Here is a 26,993-nt window from a genome sequence, read left to right as displayed (position 1 = left end):
ACATATCGTAAAATGCAAAACTGAATTAAATGCTTTAAATGTATGAGGCAGCTTTATTCTGCACTTAATTAAAAAGACTACCAAAAGGTCTAAAATGTTTTTGTGATATATTGAATATAACATTGAGATGTTATGTATGTGCAATTTTTATTACAATCATCATTGACTCTTACATAATAGAAAAGCAGGTGTCTCGCTTTGCAAGGAATTTCATAGACGTATTTACATTTTAACACTGATCAGTGATCAAAGGCTCACCCGAGGTATTTGGTATGGCTTGAGATGACTGTTATTGAAGTTTGCTCCTGAAACTGTGGTGCAGATTCTTACAAGTAGAATGAATAAGTGAGTCACATAGGTTTTTAAGTTTCCTGCTGTATGACATCATGGTGCTGTGCATGTGCTGTTGGAACATCAGCCAGAGCTTAACTTTGTGTATGGAGCAAGGGAAATCCTGGGCCAGGCTTGGTGCCTGCAGGGCTTTGGGTTCTCAAGCATGAATCCCTCTGCAGCCCTGAGCCCTGATATGAATCTGTTTGAGTGGGATGTGGTCCCCATGATAGGAGCTCAGCCAGCGCGCAGATCTCCACGACACTGTCTTGCAAAGAGTTCCTCCCAGCAGATGGAGACGTCTTGGCCGTGGCTGTGCCTAAACCTGGTCGAGCTGCCCGTTGTCGGGGACGACCCGGGCCTGGCCCGGGCCCTGGAAGCTGGCGGTGTCGGCCAGGTCTTCGGCCGCTGTCCGAGCAGGCTGACCCGCTCCCTGGATCGAGGCGCTACTGCAGCGTGACGTGCTGAAGGAAGAGAAATCAGGCAGGGTTGCTTTTGACATTTTTAGGAACGTTTTTTAGGCGTTATTTATGGAGAGTGTGTACGTTTCTGGTTTTAAAAGAATCAGTCGCACTGTGACTTGGATGTCTCTCTTTCACATTAAGCTAATGAATATAATTGTGTTTATGTTGTACGTATAGTAACAAAATGATCCTGGTTGTTGTCAGTTATATTGAGTGTAGATGCAAGTGAAAGGAAGTTGAGAGCTATGAATACAATGCAGTGGTTATGCCTTATTTTTATTCTGCTCAACGGGTTCTCAAGAAAAATTGCTCTCCTAGGTACATTGCTACAGGTCATCTTTTGACTGTTTGCTTTCTTATGGATCTTATTTCTGGAGAAATAAGACCCTTCTACAGATTAAACAAAAGTGAAATTACGTGCAAGTCTCTTGTGGACCCCTTAGATAATATTTTTTACAAGTGATGTGTGCTGTGACTTTAAGAGAAGAAAGCCTTGACATCCTTCATGTATAGTCAACACCCACTGTGCGTTATGAAGCTAGGTATAAATCATTGTAACCGTTGTCTGTAAAATTAAGAGTTAGCAAAATACTGTAGTTGGTACAGCAAACAGCCAGGAGCAAGAACTCTTTCACAAAAACCTTATCAGAATGAATGTTGATATTTTAATGAATAAAATTGGGTTAGGGTCTGGCATGTCTTCATGTTTGAAGATTGTATTGTAATTAGCTTATAACAAACGTGACAAAAAATAATGAGGCCAGCTCTAGGATAAAAGTGTTTTCTGATCACGACAGATCAGTGGATGTTTACTTTATTATCGTGCGGTTTCAGATGAGTGTTAAGTTGTAATTCAAACCTGACATCTGTACCAAGGGTTAAAATAAACTCGGGCATCGCTAGAAGAGTTAACCCACAGACCTGGTCCATTTGAGCTCCATCTGTGTTCAGTCCCACAGTTCTCACTTCTGTGTAGTGTCTGTCTTGACAGTGAAGTGTTGTTTGCCTGTGGATCCCTGAGGTTTTAAAAGCTATTTACCTTACATTTACCTTCCATCCTAGTACTGTTGAGTTCATTTTGAAAGAATTCCCTAGTCCTCTAAATATTCTTTGAAGGTGCACTGCGGAAGAGCAGTGTAATTTGAAAATATTCATGCCCAGTGGGCTTCAGCGTGTGTGAACACTGCGAAGATTAGACATTGTGAAAGAGCAGGCTCAATCCCCAGATCCCTAGCTTCTCGTTCGCAGTATTGTGCTGTAAGAACCTCCTCACTGCCAAAAGACAGGCAACATCCTTCTCAGGTATTAATAGTAATCCCAACATGAAATTGCTGACCTCATTCACCACAAGAATTGCTTTCAAAAGCAGCGTGTAATTAAACCAGCTTCTTGTTGTCCCCCTTTTTGTCGAATATCCTGGGATTTCTGAAGTCAAGGTTACGTTTTGTGTGCAGCAAGGCCGACTGTTAAAAAAACGAGTGGTGGAAAAGAGGTAGAGGGGAGGTGTACTTGTGTTGGGGGGGTTATCTGACGTTCAGATTGATTCCTGTCAAAACACAAGCAGGATTTGCAAGCAGGGGAAAGAGAACGGCAGCTTTCAGCTACCAGCAATTAGGAGCCATCCTCTTAGCAACCCATCCACTTGCAGTGTCTTACAGAGAACCTGTTTCTGCATTTCTGACAGCATGCGGCGTGATCTAGTAAGTGCAGCGGTGACTCTCAGGGTACCCACCGGGCAACAGTAATTGCTGTTCACGGTGGCTCTCAGCACTTGGCCCATGAGAGGTGACATCCCGTGTCTCTTTGCTGTTCTGCGAGGGGTGGGGGGATTCTTATTCTTATTAATTTCAAAGCTGCTTCTATACATTAATGATGGTTATCTTCTGCAGCAGACAATTAGTACTACCACGTGGTTGCTACAGTTTCTAGTGAATTAAGTGATTTATGTGAATTCTTTCTTCTCTAGATGCCTGCGGTGTCGTAGAAATGTGTAGTACTGATGCCAGAAGAGCAAGCTCCAGCTGTGCTATCCTCCTAAACCCCTGCTGACTGAATGTGTTTCCCGCAAAGATCTGCGCTGCACTTAACCTTCTTTCATTTTTCACTGAGGGACTCTTAAGAGTCGACTGTTTTTTTTTTTTTGTCGAAAGGTATGAGACTAGTTTAATAGAAAACCAATTCAATGGAAACGGTAACATTTTGAAAAGCAGGAACTGAGGGTTGAGTGATTGAACCCTGATGTCTTCAACTATTTCATGGGGTGGCAAAAGGAGCAGATGCTAAATGAAGTCGGCTTTTCAATTTGTCTTCATTTTCACACCAAAGCTCATTGTTTCACGGAGTGTCAGGCTGTCTGATGGTGAGCTGATGCAGCCGACATGGAGAAAAGGAATGTCCACAGGAGCAAATTTATCTGCTCTTTAGAGGAGCTAAAAAGGAGTTCTTCTGATCTAGTCATTAGTCACTGTGGTCCACTGTAATTGACGCAATGTTCAGGTGTGTCCAGTTAGAGCTGGTTAGGGACTGCCCGGTGTGTTCTTGTGTTGAATACGGGTTACCATTTTGAGGTCACGTATTTGTCTGCGGCTCAGATTTCGCCACAGGTGGTTGTCCATTTGATGTCTGGTGAGCATCCTCTCCTACTGGATGGAGCGCTGTCTTCTGCACTGCTCAATTCTTTACCAAAGACTTGACCAAATGCTTGTTGGAAATTTAGCTGTACGTAACTTGCTATTAAAAACATTGAATCACTAAAACAGTTTTTAGATTAAATTGATTCTCATTCTTTTTCTGCGTTTGTCAGCAGTTGAAAATATGAATATACAGCGGCTAAATTTTCTTCTGTTTTTCCCAGTTTTCTCTTTGGGGAAAGTTGAAGGAAGATGAACAAGTTAGCTACTTTCCAGTCTGATATGGTTGTTGTAGGTCTAAGTGTTCTCTCCACTTTTTAGGAAACCCAGGTGAGCTTTGTCTGCAAAGGTGTATTCTGTTACCTGTTGAGCCTGTCAATAGAGTGTGTTGATCACATATTGGCCTTATTAGTCAACTTCTAGTTCATGGAGTGATGGCCACTAAATGAAAGGTTGTAAATACTTTTAATAAGTATTAAAGTACTTTAACCCAAATTCACTGTCTCTCTGTTGCTGTTGTAACTGTACTATTTATATTTAGTTCATTAAATTAAACAATTGACAGAAGTAATTAAGTATAAACCTAGGTTTCTAATGATCCCAGTGTAGGCCTCAACACGGAAAGTATAACAGCGCATACTGGGCATATTTTCGAATGAGGATTAACCGAGTTTCTGCGACTCGGAATTTGTGAAGATTTTTTTAAAGTCCTTAACTGAATGAGGCACTCAATTAGGTTTCAGTGACTTAAGTGCCTACCGAAGGGCCTGCAGAAGTCTCAATGCTGGCAGAGTCCATGCAGCCTGCTTATTAATTGTGTCTGGACTAATGAAGACAAATGCCCTTTTGAAACCAGCAGCCCATCTGGCTGACGGTGTGCCGGTCTAAGGAAGGCTTGGTGAACTGAGGGCTGTTGTTGCTGGATCTGATCCAGTGTTTCTGCGTTTCCCTTGAATGAAAGTGGCTGTTCTCCGGAGAGGTTCCTATCTGATCTCTTTGCCTGTGAATACCGTGTATGGGGGTCTTCTGCTCCCTGGCTGCCTGGGAGGCCATGTTGTGAGTGGCACGACTGGTGCTCTGTCAAGGTACGGAGCCTTCGAAGAGCCTGTCCCCGATGTACTGTGCTGTCAACATTGTTGCCCTTTTAAAAAATGTTCATTAAGTATATTTCTGTTGTTGTACAGAGTTATTGTAGTTCCTAGGAATGTGCTGTGTTTTTGTTTTAAATGTCCATTATAACAATTAAGACTTAAGGGGCTCAGAATGAAAACATGCTGGATCTGTTTTATTTTATCCTGTGCAGGTTGGTTTTCTGTATGGTGATCCAGCTTTTGTTGTTCCCTTAATTTGGTGAGATCACAATGCTTAGTCCTCATTAATGTGGGCATTGTGCTACCAGACAACAAGAGTCTCTATTCAGCAACAATTGTTACTTCTAGACATTTGAATGGAATCTCAGACTTCTCTCACCCATACTACACAACAACAGCCTGCCTTCAGATCTCGAACGTACTGAATCTGTAGCTTGTATCCATCCACACAGGGGAGCTTGGTGTGCCCATCAAGAGTGTAAATCTACTTGTATAGCTACTGTTGGGGTTTTTAAATAGGAGGGACAAGCTACATAAATAACATAAATAAATAAAAGTCTGGTATTTCTGTAGGTACTGTAATCTGGTCAAAAATGGATAATGGCGAGTTTCCCGCTACAACAAGCAGTAGATAATGTCAAGTGAAACTGGGGGTGTGCAGTGTTAGGTGTGGCCTCGTTTGTTCTCTCAGTCATGTGTACTTGTTTTGGTAGGAAAAAAAAAGTTTTTGGTGCGACTATCGAACTAGTTTCTGAACGATTGGCGGTGAGTGGGGAAAAATGTTATTCCCTCTGCTCTCAGTGGTCAGAAATTTGGGTGTAAAGTTTGATGCTGCTTTCAGTTTTTCGGATCATATAAAAACATCTGCAAGTCATCATATTTCCATTTGAAAAATATCTCCCGGCTAAGGCTCTTAATTTTTCAGACACTGAAAAGTTCCTTCATGCCTTCATGCATTTAATCTTGCCTGGACTATTGTAACACTCTTCTCTGTGATCTGCCCTCAAGGTCATTAATTGAATTACAGCATCTCCAGAACAGCGCTACCAGGGTACACCAGAGCAAGGAAGTAAGGCCATATCACTCCTATTTGAGCAAAACTCCATTGGCTCCCGTCCACCAGAATGGATTTTAAAGTATTGCCCCTGGTCTGTAAGGCTCTAAAAGGCAAAGGTCCCTCCTACCTCACTGAGTGCGCAGGTTACTTTAATCTGCCGCAGGTAACCAGAGCCAAACTGAGTACTACGGTTATACTGTAGGTATGTTTCTCTGTTTATGCTCCTCTCTCACATAGAATAGCCTCCTGGGTCATCTCAGACAAGCAGTTTCAGCTAACTTTTAAAAGAGAGATTAAAGCCCTTCTCTACAAGTAAGCCTATCAACTTCCAGTACTAATTTCCTGTCTTTTTCCTTCTTAGTTATTGTTGAGTTCCTTGAATTCTCTTATAGGTTTTTTTTTATATGTGAAGAATATTGAGATTCACTGTAATGAAATGTGCTATATAAGTTATTATTAAAAAATCATTTAATAGAAATGAAGACCTAGTAGTTTTAGTTGAGGGAGTCATTTTAGAAAGATGAGCACAACATTAATTTCGGAAGTATATAATATACCCAAGGAAACAAATGCTTGAATGGCAGGCATGCGGTGGTTGCCAGTTTTGACAGGCTGTTTTCATGTCGTGTATCGGGACTGAGCCCTGGAATGAGAGCTTTTTGAGTGAGAGGTTTGCCACCTTCCTGAGAGCAGCTGCTGTTGAAGTGAAGAGGCCTGTGTCTGCCTGTCATTCACTGCTTTTCTTCTCTTGACCCTTCAGATTGCTTGTCCCTCACTTGTGAATCTGTCTCCTCAAATGTTAGCCCTCATTCAGCCTTTTGTGCCTGCACAGATGTTTTTTTCGTGAGTATCTTGAAAGCACGTATCCTGTTTGTCTACAAATACTGTGAAGTGTTAACATTTTAGAAGCAATTGCACTTTTTCATGCAAAGATACCCAGTGTATTTATTTGTTGGTCTCTTAAGTGGCTTCTGAATAATTTTTACAGGGGTAGCATAAAGAGGAATTACACCCCTAAAGCTGAAAAGGACACCCTGAGACATTCTCTCAGCTAGTCCTTATTTGTTATAGACTGTGAAAACACAGTCTAGTTCATCATTGGTAACTGAGTTGCTAAGATACTCAGTGACTAGTTTTGACGGTCTGAGAATCGGAAGGTTTTATTTTCCACCCTATCGTGTGACTGTAACATGCTACGACAAGTCACTGTGCCTTCTTCAGAACTGACTTCTAGTTGTTTCCACATTGGTTAAACTGTACTCACTGCTTTCAGGTTAAAGTGGGCTGAATTTATTTTGACACATTGATGATTGGTTGTAACTAGAAGACAACTTTTTAAAGCTACTGAAACTCTGCATTTACCCTTTTCTTCAGTTAAGTAATCATTAAGCTTTTATCGGACCACATTGCTGCAGTTTTGTAACAAAAATATATAACTGTTAAATAGATCTCTAAGCTCATGTGGTTTTGGGAGACTAAATTGCATGTTACAGGTAACAATTGCAGGGCTTGACAAAGGTGCATTAGGGAATTTAACTAAACTGTGGTTAAGCAACATGTTTGTTCATGGATGGATTTTATGTTTCTGGGTGAATAAATTGATGCACCTAATTATAACATTGAATTACCGACTTATTTATTATAGTACAAGAATTCTGCAGGCATAGCTCAGGGGTGTGAACAGAGATTCTTTAGCACAGCTTAGTCAGCTGCGTGCAGTGGCAAAGAAACTAATACTGGCTGAGCATAAGGAAGGTTTAATCACTGCCAAAGTTGAACATTTTTGGCACATTTTGTCCAGGGATACATCCGAATATCCCCCTTTTTTCTTACCAGCTAACTTTATAACTGAGATCATATTTTATTTTATTTTGGTTTTGTTCTTACTTTATTTTTATAAATGATGATAAACCAACAGCTATAATAATGAGTTGAGTGCAAAACAACACACACAGCAACCCACTCCTAAAAAGAAGAAAACTACACTAAGACCGCAGGACTACATCAATGAAAAGAATATACAAATATGAAATGTATACATGTAAAAACTAAAATAGTGATTTAGTATAATCCAGATAATGGCCTACTTCATATTGCTGTATGGAAAGTTCTGTGTGGAATGTGTGAAGTGATTGTTTTTTTATGAGAGAGCTGTACATTGTTGGCATGTGAATGTGAAGTTTAAACAGAAACTGGGAGCAAATGTTACAGTGCCATGTGTTTTGCAGAAGCTAGCTCTGATTAAAAGGAACTGTTAGTGGCTGTATATAAACCAACTGAATAAGCATGTAAACATCTTTCTGGAGCTGGGAAGCCTGTAAGATGCTGACACTATCGAGGTAGATGATAAAAGTCCACCAACTGCCACCTCACGATTTATTTTTTATTAATTGAATAGCTTATTTAGATGTTGTGTCCCAGTTAGGCAAAGCAGGGGTGGTAAGTCTGTGTACCACCCTGACAGTGTACCATTAGAACAGATGAATGTCTGGCCTAGAATTCTATTTTTAAAAATTAAACAAAACCAAAGTAATACTTTACACTGTAGAAGACTAAAATGTACGTTTTCTGTATTTAAGCCAGATGTATTAGACTTCTAAAGCAGTCCTTGTTGTGAAATACCTTCTGTCCGTGTAAATCTTTACTGTACCTCTGTAACAGGACGCAAGTCGGTCATGGTGCTGTGACCCTCTGAAGCTTGATAGGAGTTGCAGGCCCAATGGGACCGACCTGTCTTTTGCCATGCCAGATTTGTTTGCCTGTCTGTGTGCTATGTCGCTTTGGGGGATTGGGAGGATGCCTAAGAGATGGCAGACTGAATCCCAGTCGTGATTGAAATGCATCTGCAGTGTCTCTAAGTCGTCCACACTGAACAAACCTTCTTTTGATCCTTAATTTTTGGAGCTAATGGGATTTGACAGTGGTTTTTATAGCTAATATAAAAAACTTTAACTACCCACATGTGGACCAGCTGAGGTCTGTATGGACATTTCCTGTTTCTTACTGTAGTAAAATAAATTGGTTAATATGCTGTACTTATGTAAGGTTCCTGGTTTTCCCTCTCAAACACATGACATCCCATTTTAAAACCCTCTTTATGACTGTGGCTGTATGTTTTCCCTGTAACTTTAGATGACTCGACCCATTCATTCTCATTTCCCTCCTTCAGTGAAACGCGAGCCCTGGCTCTCAGCTTTCAGCTCTCACCCCTTCCTGGAGAACGCGTTATTACAGAGCTCATCAGGTTCGCCACTTTGCGTGAAAACCCATTGAGTGTGTGAGGAAATGAAAGCGCATTCCTGCAGTGATTTATTGCGACCGTCTCTCCTGCGCGCTCTCTCTGCCTCTCCCCTCGCTGCACTCCTGCAGCAGGACTGCAATGTTTAACCAGCACTGGCACACCTGCCGCTCAGTCTCAGCACACCTAGGGGACAGGGCTGCCTTACCTTCCTGAAACAAATGGAGCCGAACAAACAACAGAAAACAAACAGCAAATCCTCAGTGGCTTAGGCTGTTTGTTGGAAGAGAATCTTTCGAAAGCCTTTCGCAAGCCCCCTGCCTTGTTGACTCAGAGGTTGGAGAGGGTGAGCCTGGGTATGTCTCCACATGGAATCGGGTCTGGAGACTTGGGTCTGTTGTTGTCTTTAAGACTAAAGTGGCAAGACCAGTCTTATTTGCAATAACTTAGTCGTCACTGAGTTAATTAGTTGGAAGGAATGTTGGATTTTAATGAATTATGGCGTTTGCTTTGCCTTCCTGTCTCTTTTTTTTGTCTTTACCCGTTGTTGTTCAGATCCCTGGAACATGTAGTTGTTCACTGTGCTTCATCTCCAAACTCTGGAGACTGAGCAAAGGCTTTTTGCTGGCTGAATAGTTTAGATATAGACCTTAATTAAAACCAAGTGATATGCATCACCCCTCATGTTTTTCCCCAAGGTCTAAGGCACTGGTGAATATAATAACTGTGTACCTGGCAAGAACTCAGGGTTGGTTGGTCATATAATTTTTCTTAAAAAAAACAGTTCAGGATTTTTTAGAGCCAGTTATAAAATGGCTCATGTGTTAGGTGACAGTGCAGTTTTTGGCATGAGTGGTACTATGCTGCTTTCTTTTTCATAATCAGTTGCTTTTGGTAAATAAAAACATGCTATTCTCACACAACAAAATAAACCGTCCTTTGTTGCTTGGCAAAGACTAAAAGAAAATATATTTTTCTCATCTATAATACAGACCTTGTTTGGCACAAACCTCTATATATTTCCTTTGATTCACAAGCATACATCTCTTTAAGAAACAGGAAGAACTCTTCAGCGAATTATCTGAGATCTCTAAAATCCACCATCACTTTCTGTGCTAGAGATATGTGGAGTGGCTATAAGTCTTTTCTCAGAGGGTTACGGTATGTCAGATATAGTACATATAACAACAATACATTATTCCTGCAGAAAGTCATTTTAAAATGGACATTTTTTTCAGGTAGAAAGAAAAAACCTCTTTGGTTGAAAGAAAACAATACAAAATCTGAAAATACAAAAGTCTCTGAAAATAAAAGATTATGCCTCGAACATTTGTGTAAAGGATAATAACTCACTGAGATTTATGACTAAAATCAGATACTTTCTAAAGAAGAATGTGGGTAAAGAAAATGTCTTCTTCAGTCCATGTTAAGTACTGTTGAGCCAGAATTATACTTATTTCTGATTTTATGAAGCAGCAGATCTGGAATTTAATTCCCTGTCTTATTTCTTCCACATCTGGAAACATTAACAGGTTTTATTTTAATGGTGTAAAGTGTAAACTTTACACTTGAGTAAAAAATTATTAAATCTGTCCCAGTGTTTCAATGTTTTAAATATCTCTGCCAATAAGACACAGATTGTTGGAATGCAAACCATTGGTTTTCACTTGGCAGAGAACACTGTAAAGTAATTCTTAATGTTACTTGTGAAGATCTGCCTTACCTCCAGAGCCCATACTTAGTAGTGCAGAAAGCAGGAGAGTATGTTCCTTTGCCCTTGATACTGCATGTCACCACAGCATTCCTTTTAAATATTTGAGTCTTAGTTTAGAGTAAATGTGTGCAGTGATCTTTTGCATTTTAAAACATAGTAAATCAGAACAATATAGTTTCACCTCCCCCTTCTTGTAGCTTGTATTTCAGCAGTGGTACTACTGCTGTAGATCTGGAAGGTTGTGGGTTCAAATCCCAGTTCATACACTGCTGTCGTACCCTTGAGTTAGACACTTCACTGGAATTGGTCCAGAAAAATACCCAACTGTCTAAATGAAAGCTTTGGGTATAAACTAGAAGTAAATAGTTAGACTGGGTGAGTTGTCCTTTAGTGCAGTGTGGTTTGTGTTAGATAATGAAAGGTGCAAGTCGTTTGAAGAAAGTGACTAAGGCTGTTATGGTAAATGATCATGCTTGCATGAAGTGGTTTGTTTCTTCATAGTATGCTTCAGGGGAACAAATTGAGCAACCCCATGGATTACTTTCTAGATTTACAGGTATTATCGTACCCCCCCCCCATAAAAACAAAGCTGTGTTTCACAGTGTGCCAATTTGTAAGTGTTAGGTTTCTTTCGCGGGCTCTCTATTAGTTTATGAGCCCTGTTACATGAAATAACGTTGCTCCTGGGTGCCGTGTTTTTTTTCCGTTTTTGGCCTTGCAGTTAGATGCTACCCATGATCTAATGCCATGAAAGTGATGTAGCTTAACAGAAAATTAGTGCAGTTTGAAGAATGTTTATATTTTGGAAGAAGGGAAGACAAAACAGTGATTTAGTTTCATAACTGCCAAAGGATATGAAATGCATTTTGAATGTTGATCAAAACAAGTTGTTAACGTTCCTAGCTCATGTCTGAGAATTGGTACAGTGTTTTATGTGCATATGTCTGTTTTGGTTTTTGTTTTGGAAAATATAAAGCACATAGTGGCTGCTTGCACACTGCGACTGTTCTTCACATTTTCTCACCCAGCCCTTGAACAGTGTCTAGACTCTAAACATGTAGTGCTGTGATGTTTTCCTGTATCCACTGGGGATGATGAAGAAACTGCTGGCTTTTGATCATAAGACTTTTAGAAAGGCTACAAACGAGAGGAGCTCATTGATCCTGAGGTTCTCATCTAACCTTTTCTTGAAAGAAGCCAGGGTATTGAATCCAACAACTTGGCTTAGGTAGCATTCCATATTCCCCCAAACCCCTTGTGTAAAGATGTTTCCTGTTGTCAACTTTAATTTAACCCATAAATTCCATTTTTGTCTTCCGGTTTGTGTTTCACTATTGACATTGTCAATGCCTTTGAGGATCTTAAATACTACTTTTCATTTATCTTCTCTGTTCAAGACTAAAATGATTGTTGTTTTGCGGATGTGCAATGATTCATTAAGATCACCTCGAGCTCGACCATTCTACAGTATGCCTTGTCTATGAGCTGGAGAACCTCATGATTCAAGGGAGATGGTACAGTCTGTGGCGGAGGGGAGTTATGTGCTGCTAGAGATTAGTTTTAGTTAGCAAATGCCTCAGAAGTCTGAACTTCATACTCTGGACGTTAGTCCAGAATATTGAGTTATACTTAAACTTAGTGCAATAAATGCAAATATCAATATTTCAATATTAGATAAGTGGATCAGTTAAGGGTCTTTACTAAGCAGTATTACACAGGTCAAAGAAAGATACCCTGTGTTCCTGATATGCACTTTAAATAACACAGGGTCAATAAAAACAAAAACGTTTGTTTGTCAAAGATTTTAGCATAGTCATTGTTAACTTGTGAGCAAAAAAAGTGGTTTCACTACTGCCTAGACCTTGACTCAAGAGGGTTACAGAGCTTCAATTGTCCATTCCAGAATTTGTGCAAAAAAAATGACAGTACAAGTCATGGGAGGTCCAGCTTTTCTTAACACAGATGTGATCGCATTATAGCTTAATCCTACATGACCAACACCAGATTTCAGGGACTCATTGATCAGTTTAGTAACAAACTCTAGCTTTTAGTAGGGGCAGAGGATTAGGGTCCCAGTCCCAGGTCTAATTTTAATTGTTCTTTGTGTCTTTATATATTTCTTTATTATGCCTTTCATCTCAAAGGAGCCTGAAGTGCTTCTATTAGGAGGGAAGTTTATCCACTTCAAAAGTGCAGCACCCTCCTGTCAAATGCATGGCAGGCATTTTGTGATAGCAAGCTCGACACAGCAGATGAGTTACGGAGCTGAGAAATTGCTACATCGAATTTAATTGAGGATCTCATCTAGCAGTTTCTTGAAAGAAGCCAGGGCTTCTACGTGTCTTAGGTAGTGTTCCATACTCCTAAATCCCTTAGAGACTGCTGCACTGAATTTAATTAAGGGGGGACTTCAAGGAGGTCATATTATACAATTTCGAAGTCGAATTTAGCCTGGACGCTGGGTTTAACATCACTACCGTTTTGAAAAGTGCCATGGGATGTTTAATGATGAGGAGTCAGTACTTCACTTTAACATCTCATGCTTAGCGTTTAGCTACCAGCTCAGTCACAGCAGCAGTAAAATGATAAAACTAAACCTGTAATAGCAGGAGAGGTTGCAGGAGGTGAGGTCAGCATCTGGTTTGTATTATGTATTTTGTTGTGAAAGACTTGCATGAATGGAATAGTTTGTTCAGTAGATAAAGGCAATGCAGACTTATTAGTTGCTCCAACTGTTCTACGGATGGTGGAGATAGAGCAAAGAACTGTAGGATTACTGCGATCTCTCGACTGGAATAGAAGAAGGATCAGATATCCTTTCAGTCTTGCTGATGTTGTTCATGAACCTATAACTAGTCAGCCCCAATGTCCTCCTCAGATGCTCAAGACATCATCCTACTGCTTTCATAGAGTGTGATTCATTTGTGTAGCAGGGAAGATGAACAAAAGAAACCAGTTGGGAGTTTTTACGAGCCAGACCTTAAATTACTTGTGTTAGAGTAAGAGCATCAGAATTCTCTAGCAAAAGAGCGTGATCTACACTAAGAGTATTGTGATCTCTTTCACCAAGCTGCATGAAGCTCCTACCAGGTCATTGTCTGTGTACTGTGAACACAAGGCTGGGGTACTGCAGGGTCCAGTAAGATAGCCTTATGACCAGAGGGGCCAAGTTCAAATGCTTGTAGGTTGAAAATATCCCCAAAAGAATTGGCTTAATCTAATATATATCCATGTTAATATACTGGGAAGTTGACGTGCTGCATAAAGCTGAAACGATGTAAAATAGCTTAGACGTTGATAGTAGCAAGCAGAAGATAAAATCCACGTGGATATACAAATTTACCAAGAAGTCAAACCCTTGCATAGGACAAAACAGAGTTAGTATTTCTGAAAACCCGTGTAGAATCCTAATTAGGGGATGGTAAATCAGAACTATCAGCAGTGCCTGAAGTCATTTTGTGTTTTAAAAAAACAAGTATTAAAGGGATTCAACATTCAGCACAGGAATTATTTTTAGACCAGGTTCTAAAGGATGAATGACTGCTAAATAACCACCCTGAAACTTTTCCATATAGCTGTATCCAGTGGGAGTAACTTCATTCAACAGCAAATAATCATTTAGTAGTTTCTGTGGTTCAGTTAGACAATAGAAATCTACAGGTCAAATAACAAAATCATTGACAACCAGGGCAATGTTACGTAATAACAGGGCATTAAAGAGATTGGATCTAGCAGAGCTCCTTACAAAAGAGAGCTTTGATTTGGAAAAGACACATTTTGTAATTTAGAGAAGACATGATCAGTAGGATGGCTTTCAGGTGAATATGGGTGATATGGATAACAATAATACTGTGTGATCTGAGCAGCAATTAACCTGATACTGACATTGCCAGACAGCGACGGGGATTAAGCATCCTGCTCTGTTTAGGAACAAAGGAGGTGAGAGGTCTTGGTTTCGAACTAAAAACAGAATAAGAGATCATGAATATTGAAGCTGTCACTGATTACATTCTAAGTATTGCTAATGATGTTAAGTTGCGCAGTCAGTCCAAAGCAGAATGGCTTGTAGCCAGCAGCTCCAGATCCGGATTGAACAACTGTGGCCACAGCCAGCTCGTGGCCAGCTGTAGCACCTAGGGCAAAACTGGAGAGGCAGTGGTTGAACCGATCCAGCAAACTGCAGTGGTATCTTTCAGTACAACCTAATAATGGTGGTTCCAGTTTCCTAGGTCCAGAAGATGGGTGCAGCACACTAGGGAAGCAAACAGGGGACCATAGGACTGTAGGCAGCTCAAAAAGGGTGTGGCAGACAGTGAACGGAGCCAGCAGAAACAGTATCAGGATCCAGCAGCATGCAGGACAGCGATAGATGACAACCCCAGCAAGTCAGGGCTGTTCCCTCTGAAACACAGGCCTGTAGCAGATAGTGAGGAAATCTGGGAATCTGAGAAGGAAGAGAGATTGTAAAGCCTCAAGAGCCAGCGGGTGGTAGGATGAAGAAATGAAGAGCTAGAGAAAAAAACACTAGTGGGGGAAAAAAAATTTGTCTCGATTGAAGTAGAACTATAAAAAACCAACCAAAGCATGACAGAGGCTTCCGCGTGTTCTCACGACCGAAGAGCTCTGGAGAAGGAAGGAGGCCTGCTGGCTTGAATGCGTGAACACGTTGGTTTGGGCGTGTAATGATGATATGAGAAGGGAGACCGAGAGGACCTGCCTTTGAGCATGTAGTCACACTTAAGCTTGCAAGGACATGCATCAAGGAGACATCGCTGTCATCGGGACGACCCGCGCTCTTCTCCATCTGCTCCCCCTCGCTTGCACTCTTGCACCGTGGCTGCTGTGAACGGTAAACCGCCCAGTGGCCCTGGGTGAGAAGCTGCTTGTGTGGCTGCCAGTCCTCGCTGTGCCGGCACTGGCCATCTGGAAGTGTATTATGAGAGCGGGGGATCTAGCTCACCGAAAGACCCGGATTAGTAGGAGCTGTTTGCCTCTCCAATTAGGGGCATTGCTCATCAATTGTAATCGCCAGGTTGACTCGCATTACCAAGTTAGTGTCCCTGCGGTGGAGGCTTATCATGTTGGGCACGTGTGAAAAGATTTAAGACAGCTGCAGTGCCAGACATTTTCAGCATGCATGCCCTTACTGCTGCTTGCCCGATGTGGCTGAAAATCAAAACACGCTTTTATTTTCCAATTACGTTTTGAAGAATTTTTCATCAATTTAGGTAGATTGCTCATGTTGTCACTCTTTTTTTTATACAACTATATTATGCTCCCAGCAGTCCTAGCCAATTATGATTACCTCTTCCAATTTTGTTGAGAGGAACAGAAAAGCTTATCTTAAACTATCGTGCTATTTAGGAATTTTTAAAATCTTTCTGTGCCGTGTCTGTCTGTTGAGATCTTCTGTCTGCAGACTCATGCTCGCTGTGTTCAGCCTGCTGGCTGTAAGTCTCACTGAGGCCTTGGCCCAGTTCATGCTCTTTACGCTGGCCCTTGACCGCCCAAATTAAGGTCTTTAGCCTTTGTCAGGCCTGACCCATTCGCAGTTGAGTTTTTAAGAATAAGAGTGTGCTGACACTAATGCTTAAAAAGCCGTCTTAGGTTTTGACAATTTCATTTTGGGAATCGCAGGTGTGATGTCAACGAAGAAATATTGAATTGTAAAAGGATATGTTAGGAACAGGTGAGAGCACCTGAACTGAAGTGAGTATTTCATTTCTTGCAAGTGTTGCTGCACCTACTGTATAATATATACTAGTACTTAAAATGAATCTTTCAGTTTACATAGTTTGAAGTATCTCATAGCTATCTGTGGTTTGCTCTTTAATTTTCCTTTAAAAATTGGGCCTTTAAAACCCTGGAGTCAAACAATGGCTGCCAAGCCCTTTTGTCTGGCCTGTGTAGCAGTTGCGGCCGGAGTCGTTGCTTGGAATTCAATTAATGTCTTGCTTGAGCCTGAATGTCACAACAGGTACACCTGGTGACGTTGCCATGGCAGTCTTGTATATGCAGTCCGCCTTGTGGTTCTCTACCACTATCCAACCACGGTGCTGCTGTGTGCTGTCTCAGATCTCGTCTGAGAGGGGCGTGTTGGCAGGAAAGCAGCAAGAAAAGAAGTTGAGACTGCAAAACCTGTAAAATAAACACCCCTTCTCAAAACTCCTCCAAATTTTGACAGTAATAACAGCCTTTGCAATTATCAAGAAAAGAATGCTGTGTGGTTCAAGAGAAGAGGAGAAAATTATATCTTAGTAGAAGTGTATGGAAAGCTGGCATGCTTGACGTGAACTGTAGATCTTAACATTCAAAGTGCTACCTGTTTACAGGAATGTGAACGTTCAAGTAACGTCAGCAAATTGTCTTGCAAGGAGAGCATGTTGTAGGAGCATGGATCTGGCAAGTAAATTATCATTCATTGCTCTAAAAAGGAAAATGTGTGACATACAGTATATAGGAATTTCTATATTAGGCAAAATGATATGCTTCTTGTAGGTACACTGACTTATTCCTTCCACTTTCTTTTTTGTTTTGACCTGTGATGAAAATCATAATGTAAATGGACTTCTGTCTTCCTGCAGAATACTGTAGGTATTATCTATCATTATTCTGCAGTTTCTCTTCCTCTCTTGTTATTTTACATGGTTGTTGGGATATGTTGTATGGTTTGTATTATTTTTCATTATTTCCACCCCCATGATTAATTCATTCTCCATTCAAAAATAGCTCCTGAAACAAATGTATCAGAACAAGTTGTATTGCCTACCACTAAAACCCCCTACCACTATAACCCCATCATCCTGTTGAAAAAGATTGTGATTCTGCTATTTGTGAAAAAGTAATAGATCATTTTAACAACTAAGCAGCATTGTTTCAAAAGTTTTTTTTCTTGTTTTTTGATGTGTGATCTTTGACCGCGATCTTTGGGTGGAGTGAAGTGAGAAGCTTTGTGCTGCCCATCCATCTGGATGAGATTTTTCACACCCCTGCCCAGTCTAGTCTTCCTGCCCTTTTGTCTTTTAGATTTTTCAACCCTGCTCGTGAATTTGTTTGCCATTTTTATTGGTGCTTTTGGTGACACCTCTGCTTCCTTTGGGCATCTTTTACTTGCCTCAAAGAGGAATTTTGTCTGTTTTGGAGTGCAGTATTGGGGACTTCACAGTAATCAGGTACATTCTTAGTTCATTTGCAATTGAGAGAAAAAGGAGACTCAATTGTGCTAATTCTCTGACTCTGTGTGGGAGTTCTTGTGCAGTCGTTTCTTTTGAATTGGCCCTGAATAGTTCATGAAGTGCTACCATGGGTGTTCCATTTAGTCTTTCTCTGATGCTGATTCTGTGCAAATCTGTAAAAAGCAAAATCTCAGGGAGGTCTTGATCTGACATATTTATAAGAACAATCCTACTTTCCCGACAGCTTCTCTGTGAGAATGTGTTAAAGGCCAGAAAAATTGGTGTGCTACAAAAGCACCTTTGTTAATGTACCTTTTAACTGCTCCAAAAGTGGGGAATTTATTATAGTGCACAGTCTTCCAGCTGGTATTTTCTGTCATTTTATTAATCAATTTAGACTTTTTCAAAGTGGCATGAACTTTTATTTTAGCAAAAACTTTAAATGAATATTCCATCATTCTCAAGTGCAGAAGGCCTACATTTTTTTTAAAATCCATTAATGTTCTTATTTGGAATTTTTTTAGCACGTCAATTTAGTTTACTGCCACAGCCCTCAAACCAGCACATGGATGAGGATGAGGGCAGCATGTTTTCTCCTCACACATACGGTGTCGAGCCTTTGGCTATTTTTCACACTGCTAGTTCCACCATCCATTAGGAAGCAGGAGCTGGAGTAGTGGAAACCAGCCCTGCCATATCTCAAGGCTCAGGACATCACAGTGGCTCTGTTAAGTGTATTAACTCTGTTAACGCTGGTGCCCCTTGGCCGGTCGTGTGCTGCTGCTTGAATGATACCTGGCTACAGGCTGCTAATGCCAAAGATTACAGGTTCAGCCTTTAGCAGGTTTATTAAGTCGCTGTACGAAGCCACAAGGGAGTCTTGTGTGAACTGCTTTTTATGTGCTCTATCTCAGAACACCTGTGAGGCAGAGAGCAAAGGTCTCTTAGTAAGACTTGAAAGGTAATGAAGATGGGGGGAAGTAAAGTGGAGTTCTTGTGAGAAAGCCAGTCTTTTCTCATCTAAAGAAGTTTTAGCCTACAGGCAGATGTGCTCAAGGGCTTCACGCTAGGTTAGAAATATGCATTTGGTTGTAAATATGATGTCCTGTAAGAAAACAGTAATGTTAATTCCAGGGAAATGAGTGCAAAGCAGAGAGCTTTCCTAGTACAAAGCATGTGCTGCTTGAGTATTTGATATAGGTGGGCATGCTTTGTTGTGAAGCCCCTGGCTTCTTGTGCTTAGGTATTTGCCGCTGCAGCTCAAGTTTCACTGCGTCATTGCTTGTGTGGTCATATCAGTTCAAGGAGAATGGGGAAAGGCTATAATTCACATGATTGTCATTATGTTTAAGCTCGAATTTGGATGTAGTTATGTGTCTCTTCTCATGCGAAAAAGGTTTCATGATTATTCGGACAGTCTCTCTGATGTTTACCAGTAGAAGTAAACACTGTTCATCATCAGGTTACAGAATTAAGCAGCAAGGGATGACTATGTACTGTTGGAATGAATGTTGACAGTTCACACACAACAAAGGAGGAAAGGCCGTCGTGTGGGATATCTAACCAGCAGTTTTTATCTGTTTTAGCAAGAAAAGGTTCTTAAATGTTTCTTGTGCTGCATGTAGGTGTCCTTAAAAGCTTAATAAAATGCTTATTATTAACTTGACATGGTCTTTTGTCTTGAACAAGTAGAGACCACACAGGCCTGTTACTGGAAACCCCAGGTTGTCTTGCAATTAAAATAAAAATGCCTTTCCGGGGAAAAACACTCAGAAGCCTGTTTTTCTGATGGTGTGGATCTCCTGTTATCTGATATTTTTCTACAAAAACAAAATAACAGCACATAGCCTGCTGACCTCCATCAGAGGTTTTCATGTTGCAAAAAATGAACTATAAACACTAAATGGGAAAAGCCCTGTTACAAGAGGCTTCTTCTGAAAGCTTAGGTGTTTATGCTGTCACATCGCTTATATCTTCTATACAGCATGGGATTGCAAAAAAGGCCAAATTTTAGGATATATAATTAAAAGCTTTTTCATTTAAGTAAGGTGCTGTTATATTAACCTAAGATCTTATGTATAGTGTTAATGACTACATTGAAGAAAAGATTATACTCTGGAATTTGTCCGGAGAAGAGCCACCGGTTATAATCCAGAGTTTAATAGAATGCCCTACACTCACAGGATAAAGGAACTGAACCTTTTTATTTTACTGTGATGGGACCTGATCCAAGCATTCAGAATCCTCAAAGGCTTTGACAAAGTCAGCCCAGCGGACTTCTTCAGTATCAAGAGGCAAAAAAAATCAAAGGGCACAAATGGAAAGTATGTGGAAGTGCATTTAACTTTGAGAACAGGAGGCACTTCTTTATGGAACAAGCTCCCCAGTTATGTTGTACAAACTGATACCCTGCCTTCTTTCAAGGAATGGCTAGATGAGGTCCTTGAATCCAATTAGCTACTATCAAATTCGGCCTATTCACAGCCCTGTTTGTAACCTTTTTTTATATTCAGATGATACAAAAAAAGAGAGTGACTTAGGACACCATGACAGGCAAACATATCCTTGTTTGTTTTCCCTGCCCAAAATAGTGTGACCCATTCACAGATAAAGTGCCTGTCCTTATTGTAGCCATTGGTGTACCTTGCATGCAAGATATTTCCAAAGGTATTTGCTATTCTTAGTTATTAATTAATGTGGCCTTCTTCCACGCTGGCCTATTAAAATATTGTTTCTATATCTGCCTGATTACCCCAGGTCCCCCTGCACTCTTGAGAGCAGCGAGAGAGAAGTGTGTCATGACAGTTGTAATAGTGCAGCAAATGAAATGGATGGGATAGAAAGATTTGACTTTGCTCTCAGCTATTTCCAATGTCCAAACTTCGAGGAAATAGTATTTTTAATTATTTTCTTTGCCGAAGCAATAAAAACAACAACCTTGTAGACGTTACCCAGGAGACATTTAGTGGAAATGCCTCCTCAGGCTGCCTGTGACTGGCTCTCATATGCCCGTTTGCATGTGTACATGACGATGACCTTCCAGGTTTCTGAACACATGTGATGCCGTCTTTTTCTCCTTTCAGATCGCACTACAGGAGGAGCACAAGAGGGACATCTATCTGTGGAAAGAGGGAGCGGGAAAGTAGTGAGTATCTGTTTTCTTTACTGGTGGGGTGGGGGAGGGAACAAATATTTAATGGCTGTCCAATTAGGCTGTCTTTCTCCATCATTAATTTCATTGTGGTTAGTTAATGCTCAATTAAGCTTTCCTGTTTTGGATTTGATTAATGGCACAAAGTCTGGGAATTTGTCACAGTCACCCAACTGTTGGCCTTTTTGCTGAAGTTGTTCCAAAATGGCAAATGAGCTAGCAAGTTGATTTAAGAGTCAGTTTTAGAGGTTAGTTGTTTGTGTTAGTTTTTATTTACAGTGGTATTCTGGGAATGGCATTGAATAGCACATATAAAATGGATATTATTTTAATAGATTCTATTGAAAGGTGTTTATGTGGAAAAGTGCTTTTTTGACTTTGTCAGATCATTTGATCTGTTCTTCCAGATACTCTGTTGTAGCTGTAGAATCATCATAGTATTTTCACACATCCAGATGAATACTGTTTAATGTGCTTACAGTGTACAGTTGTGATCTGCAGGGAATTAAAGGTCTAAGGTCTTTTTGTGATTTAATTAGGGTACGTCAGACTTGAATGTTCAAAGTATCTTAAAGTAATCAGGTTTTGATTTGCAGTCACCCTGAGTTCCACTGCCACTCAATCATTTAAGAAATGTAAAACATTGCATAGGTAAAGTGACGAATTCAGTGATGGACTGTATTGTATCCTAACAAACAAAAGCACCAGAACAGGACAAACTGCCTTTCACAGCGTCTGTCTTCTATCATCTTACAAAAACCTTTAGAATGAAAGAGTTTAACAATATGACAAGAAACTGGTGTCTTTATTAGGAGTAAAACAAAATGAACAGGTAACCACTCAGGCATTCTTGAGATGTGGGACAAAACAAGATTTTTTTCTTAATTTTGATTTTTTTGGTTTAAGCTAAATGTTATTACATGTTTTAACATACTAGGGTCTTGGCAATCAGACTTATAAAGGAACAGCCTCCTGTTTGAAATATTTTTTCTTAAAATCCCTTTTTTGCAGTTGACCACTGACTTTTTTGTCAACTCCACCAGATGCAATATAAAGCATAGTATTTTAAAATAGTTTCTTCTAAAGAGAATGAAGCCCTTAAATGTAACACAATGTAAACTTCTTTTATCAAATATTCTGTCATAATATTTGTAAAGGTTTATTTCAAGAAAAATAATCAGCAAGAAATCATACTGTGCCAATTATTTTCTTTACAGACTTTGATTACATTTCAGTAGTGAAAGGCAAGTTTTCCATCAAAATAAAAATTATATTGCAGTGGTAAATACTGTATCATTTTCTAGAAAATATTGGGGGGAAAAAAGACTTCCGATGTAGGTAATTGTTTAATGACGGAGTTGACCAGTAAGTCTTAGAGTTGAGAATAGATTTGAAAAATTTTGATTTTCTTCTTAGAACATCAAAAACTAGACTAATTTGCTAAAACTAGAAAAATGTCCAAGTAAAACAGAAACCATTTAAGTTTTAGAATACATCTGAATTTCTTTATAACCAGGTAGTATGAGGTTTATCTTTTATTTACTGGGTCATAGGTGACTGACATGTTCCCCCCCAAAATTTCCAGCAAAACAAAAACCATCACAAACAGAACTTGATTTAGCAAGAACTAGATTTTAGTTTCAAAATACATACATTTTCTTCATTGGCATGTGATATGTGGTTTCTGTTTTATTTACTGAGTAGTAGGTGACTGGCATGTTCCCTCTCAATAAAGTCCATATCTGGAGAAAGTTTGTAAATTTCTCTTGTTCTGCTTACATGGGTGAGAGCAGTCATTTTTACCAAGATGTCACCAATTGGACAGAAAAATGCGTCTTCTTTGCCATGTCTTTTTTGATAATGGGCATTTGGACCCATTTGGGTGTAAACATTTTACTTCCACATCATGATGTTCAGAATCCACAGCAAGGACTTTGCACAGCCACCAGTGGTCATCATACACCACTGCTATCCAGTCTCCACATCCAAGGTTATCAGCAGTTTCTGATGATGTGCCTTCAAGACCAGACATAGGTTCTTCTTCCATTTCTTGTATTAATTGTGACAAAGGGCTCATGGTGGTTTCCATTGTGTTAGAGGGATGTCCCTGTGCATCTAAGTGGCGTGCCTCAGAGTTCAAAGAAGATAGGCTTGGGCTAAAGCACTCACGTAGCCTTGGCTCACTGCAAAAACCATGAAAGCACCACATTTTAGACTTGGTGAGAGTAGCCTCTCAAATGTCTCAATCTCTTTTCCTACAGTGAGATATAGTTTGACATTGTGCAAGCTTGCAGACACTTCTTTGTGGAACACTGTGGGACATCATGGCCTCTAAGCACTAGAGTATGTGCTGCCCTCTTCACTGCTGCACCAATCCCGTCTGGTGCCCCCTTACCATTTGAAGTGGGGAAGAAGTTCCATGATGCTCTTTTGAATCCCAGTTTGAAAGACACGTCAGACAGGAGATAAAAGTTCTTCTTGTTTTTATATTGTTTGCTTGGACCATCGGACCAAACGCGCACCGTATGAACTAATGGATACTTGTCACAGATCTCTCTCGGCACTGGTTTCATGTAGGCCTGAACTGCTGGAGCATCTTGTCGCTTCAATTCAGTTACAGTGCAGAATGCTGTCTTCTCTTGGCTTGTGTAGTACATTAAAAGTAGGACTAGTCTTATTTGCTGTTTTTATTCATCCACAACAAATAAATGTTGTAAAAAAAAAAACCTAAACAGTTTTAGGTAAGATCCTTAGCTGATTTGAATAACATATTACAGTTATAGTTGATAAAAGTGTCAACATTGTAAGACAAAATATCTGAAGGAGTTGACATTGTACGGAGCTGACAAAATTACGTTTGTTTTTCTCACATATGTAATCTACAGAGTAGCCATTTTGTTTTAGCCTATTTATGAAAAGGTCTCTTCGAACTAATGAAATACAAACATTTTTAATGCATGATATATTACTTTTTTATCTAAAAGACAATGGAGTTGACATCTTATGGTTGTGACATGACCTTTTGAAAAATTAAGGAGATGTCACACACAACGAAACGAGGAAGTTGGAAAGGGGCCCTTTGGATATAGCGACCATTTTATTCCAGATTTTATAACACTTTTGTAAAAATCTGACGGTCTTGACGCTAATGTTGGGACAGTGCTTTTGAGAGACAGCATTTACAGAAAAAAAGAATTCTATCAAATATGGCTAAATATAAACATTTCTATGTTCTTCCTATCAGTCCGTGTAGGTATTTCATTGTTTCAAAAGATTTTTATTTTTTTCCATTTTGAAATTGTGTACCCTGGTATAGGACAGGGCCATTTAAGGTTCTCCTTGATTATGAAATACAAACAAATATATTACCCCATAAAGTAGGATAAATTAATATAGATGCATCTAATTAGTAATTTAAAACCGTTTATAACATGTATTTATTCATTTTTCAGCCATTTTAGTAGACTTTATTGGTAGGACATGTTTTGCCCAAATTCTCAAGAATGCCTGCATTTTATATAGAAAAAGCATGAAGGTTGTCTTATTATATTCCTGTATAAGTATTTATAAAGGTCTTGCATGCTTTTTGTATTTCTGTGTGTCATGGGATTAATATTTGGCTTAATTAAAAAAAGGTTGATTAATCCTGAAGCCTAAATGTTGGAGTTGCTTAGTGTTTTTCTCTGACAAAAGGAGAGGGAATTGCAACACCAGATTAGAGGATAGAAAAGATCATTCTAATTAATGCCTTCTCTTTAACGAGCCCAAAACTGTCCCTTGTGGCATCTGAAGTTTAAACACTGAAGCATTTTTAAAGGGAGATTGTTTTATAGTGAAATTTTATATGCCTGCTGGCCCACCAGAGTCTTGAGCCGGGCTTACTCTGAAGCTGGAGGCCTTGTGCTTGTGGTAAGGACTGGGTGTGTGTTTAGGTTTGCACGCAGCACGTGTTTTTCAAAGTCTGACTGACGGTGGACTGTAATTCACAGCACAAACAAGTAGCACGTATGTGCTGCGGAGATACGGTAGCTTTTGGGGCAGGTTGGAATTGTGCAAACTGCACACAGAAAACAGTGTTTTGTTGTCCACCCTTACTGCTATTCAACTACTGATCTTTTGCTGTCTGTGGTTAGCAAGCTACTGTAGGTAGACTTGTGCCATTCTGACAAGACTCGCCCAGATAAAATGTTTTGAAAGGTGTATGGCATTTGTAGGTCTTTGAAATATCTAAAACCAAACACTTTTTGCCAATGTTGTGATGAACTTTGCATAATTCTGAATGGAACTTAATTATACAAAGTTTTCTGTTTTATAAGGCCGGAAATAATATTTAGATTTTGCGTGAATTTTTCTTTTGATTGGAGACAAATGTCGTGCGGCTCCAGACCTCCCTGTGCCTTTCTGGCGTCTTGGCCCTGAAATCGATGCTTGCTCCTCTTCCCTGGCCCTGGGGTCTGGACAGGTGTCGTTGTTGTGTTGCACAGGCAACTGGGAAAGTGCTTTCATTGGGACGAGCACTGTCGATGCGTGCAGCGGCGCTTGGAGTGTAGCGGCCGGCTGGGGGAGAATGCAGTCCAGCGCCGTACTCGCACACCTCTTCAGTCATTCTGCCTAGTTTTCCGTACTGATTTATTGAACTCTAAATGCTGTACTACGGATGTGCACTTCTTTTCATGTGCATTTCTGTGCCACCGTTCTGCCTGAGTTTCCATAGTGATCCTCCGCTGTAGTAGATTCCTGGGGTAAGGCAGTGCCCTGAGAGCTAGTCCTTGTCATTTCACCTTGAAGCACCCGGCGCTTCGTTAGTGATGCTCTCCCTGCCTGCTGTCTTGTATTATTCATGTGTGTAGACAGCAGCAGAGACTCTGATGGAGACTACAGTTCCCTCCCAGTGTCCCAGCACACGGCTCTGGAAGTCCTCCCCTCCTCTTTCCTGCTCAATCTGATGATACGCCTAATGAAAAATTCATCTCCCTGCGTGTGTTTTTTTTATGAATTAAATGTAACGCGATACTGTATCAGGTTGGCCCTTTCGTGAACTCTATGGATTCTTAAAGATCTGACACTTCAGTGGATAAAATGTTTTGCCCTTTGTCATTTTGTTAATTGTTAAGGACGTTTTGGTGTGTTTATTGTATGTGCGCAGTCGTGATTGTAACATCCCTACAAAGGAATTTCAGAATTTAGTGCACTAGAGCAACTTGGAAAATCTGCCTGTATAATTCCCATAGGGAAACAAACTGCTTTGGTGCTGCCTGATAACTGAGCTGCTGCTGTTCATCATTATCAGTGGATGTGGATGAAATGGTGCTTTGAATCTCCTGTTAGCAGCAATGCAGGCCGTCAAAACAAAAGACCTGTTATAAGAAGTGAATCCTGCGTTCAATCACTTGGAAAAAGCACGAGTTTTAACTTGAATAACGGCGACCATGTAGTAGTACATCTGTAATATGCCTTTCCTTTGTGCATTTAAATATTGCAAATATTAAATATGTTCATATAGACATTATAATTTCAAATTGTAGCGTCTCGGCACTATTTGACATTAAAACATCACTTCAAGTATTGATTCAGAGTAATTCACTTTCACAGGAGCGTTTTCTAGGGACCGCACATCTGGAAGAGCTAGAGATCTGTGTGTGACTGGCTTTCTGCAAGATGGAGAGGCAGTTAATCACTTTAGCTTTGTGCCAATTTGCTTTAAATAAATGAAAAGTGTGTGTGGGCAGCTCAGAATACCAACAAATGAATCTAGTCTTGCCTCACAATGGTTTGTGCGTGTTTGGTGTGTAAATTTTTAATGTTCCCGGCAGCTTTGAGATCCGGTTGAAAGAGGGTATTACCAATGAGAATTTCATGTTAATTACAATGTGCAGGTAGGTAGTTTTAAAGAGCAGGATCATTTGTTATTCTGCAGTTATTTGATGTTCTGATTAGTTAATATTCATACAAGGCAGGGCCACATTTTGCTTTTATCTTCCTGGGGTAAGTGGTGCATAAGGTTGGGGATTTCCTGTGTGAGAGAAGGACAGGAGAGACACCAGTGGTCCTGAACACAAAGGAAAGGACCTCTAATAAATCATGCTGTCATATCAATTTGGGCTTCATGCATCTGGAGAGTATAAATAGATTGCTTACATTAC

At 40.1% G+C, this 26,993-nt stretch overlaps 1 protein-coding gene across 1 annotated transcript in view; it reads left to right on the top strand.

The window, feature by feature from the left end:
• Positions 1-26,993, top strand: part of fbxw7 (F-box and WD repeat domain containing 7) — a 214,251-nt gene that overhangs the window by 26,343 nt on the left and 160,915 nt on the right. The window contains exon 2 of the mRNA XM_088633187.1: positions 20,783-20,844. The gene's annotated coding sequence lies outside the window, so the exon portion shown is untranslated. The remainder of the gene's footprint in view (positions 1-20,782; positions 20,845-26,993) is intronic.

Source organism: Lepisosteus platostomus, chromosome 1 (assembly GCF_059453375.1).
Source record: "Lepisosteus platostomus isolate fLepPlt1 chromosome 1, fLepPlt1.hap1, whole genome shotgun sequence".
Taxonomy (NCBI): Eukaryota; Metazoa; Chordata; class Actinopteri; order Semionotiformes; family Lepisosteidae; genus Lepisosteus; species Lepisosteus platostomus.
The sequence above is the reverse complement of the archived record's forward strand: the minus strand, read 5'-3'. Positions and strand labels throughout refer to the sequence as shown.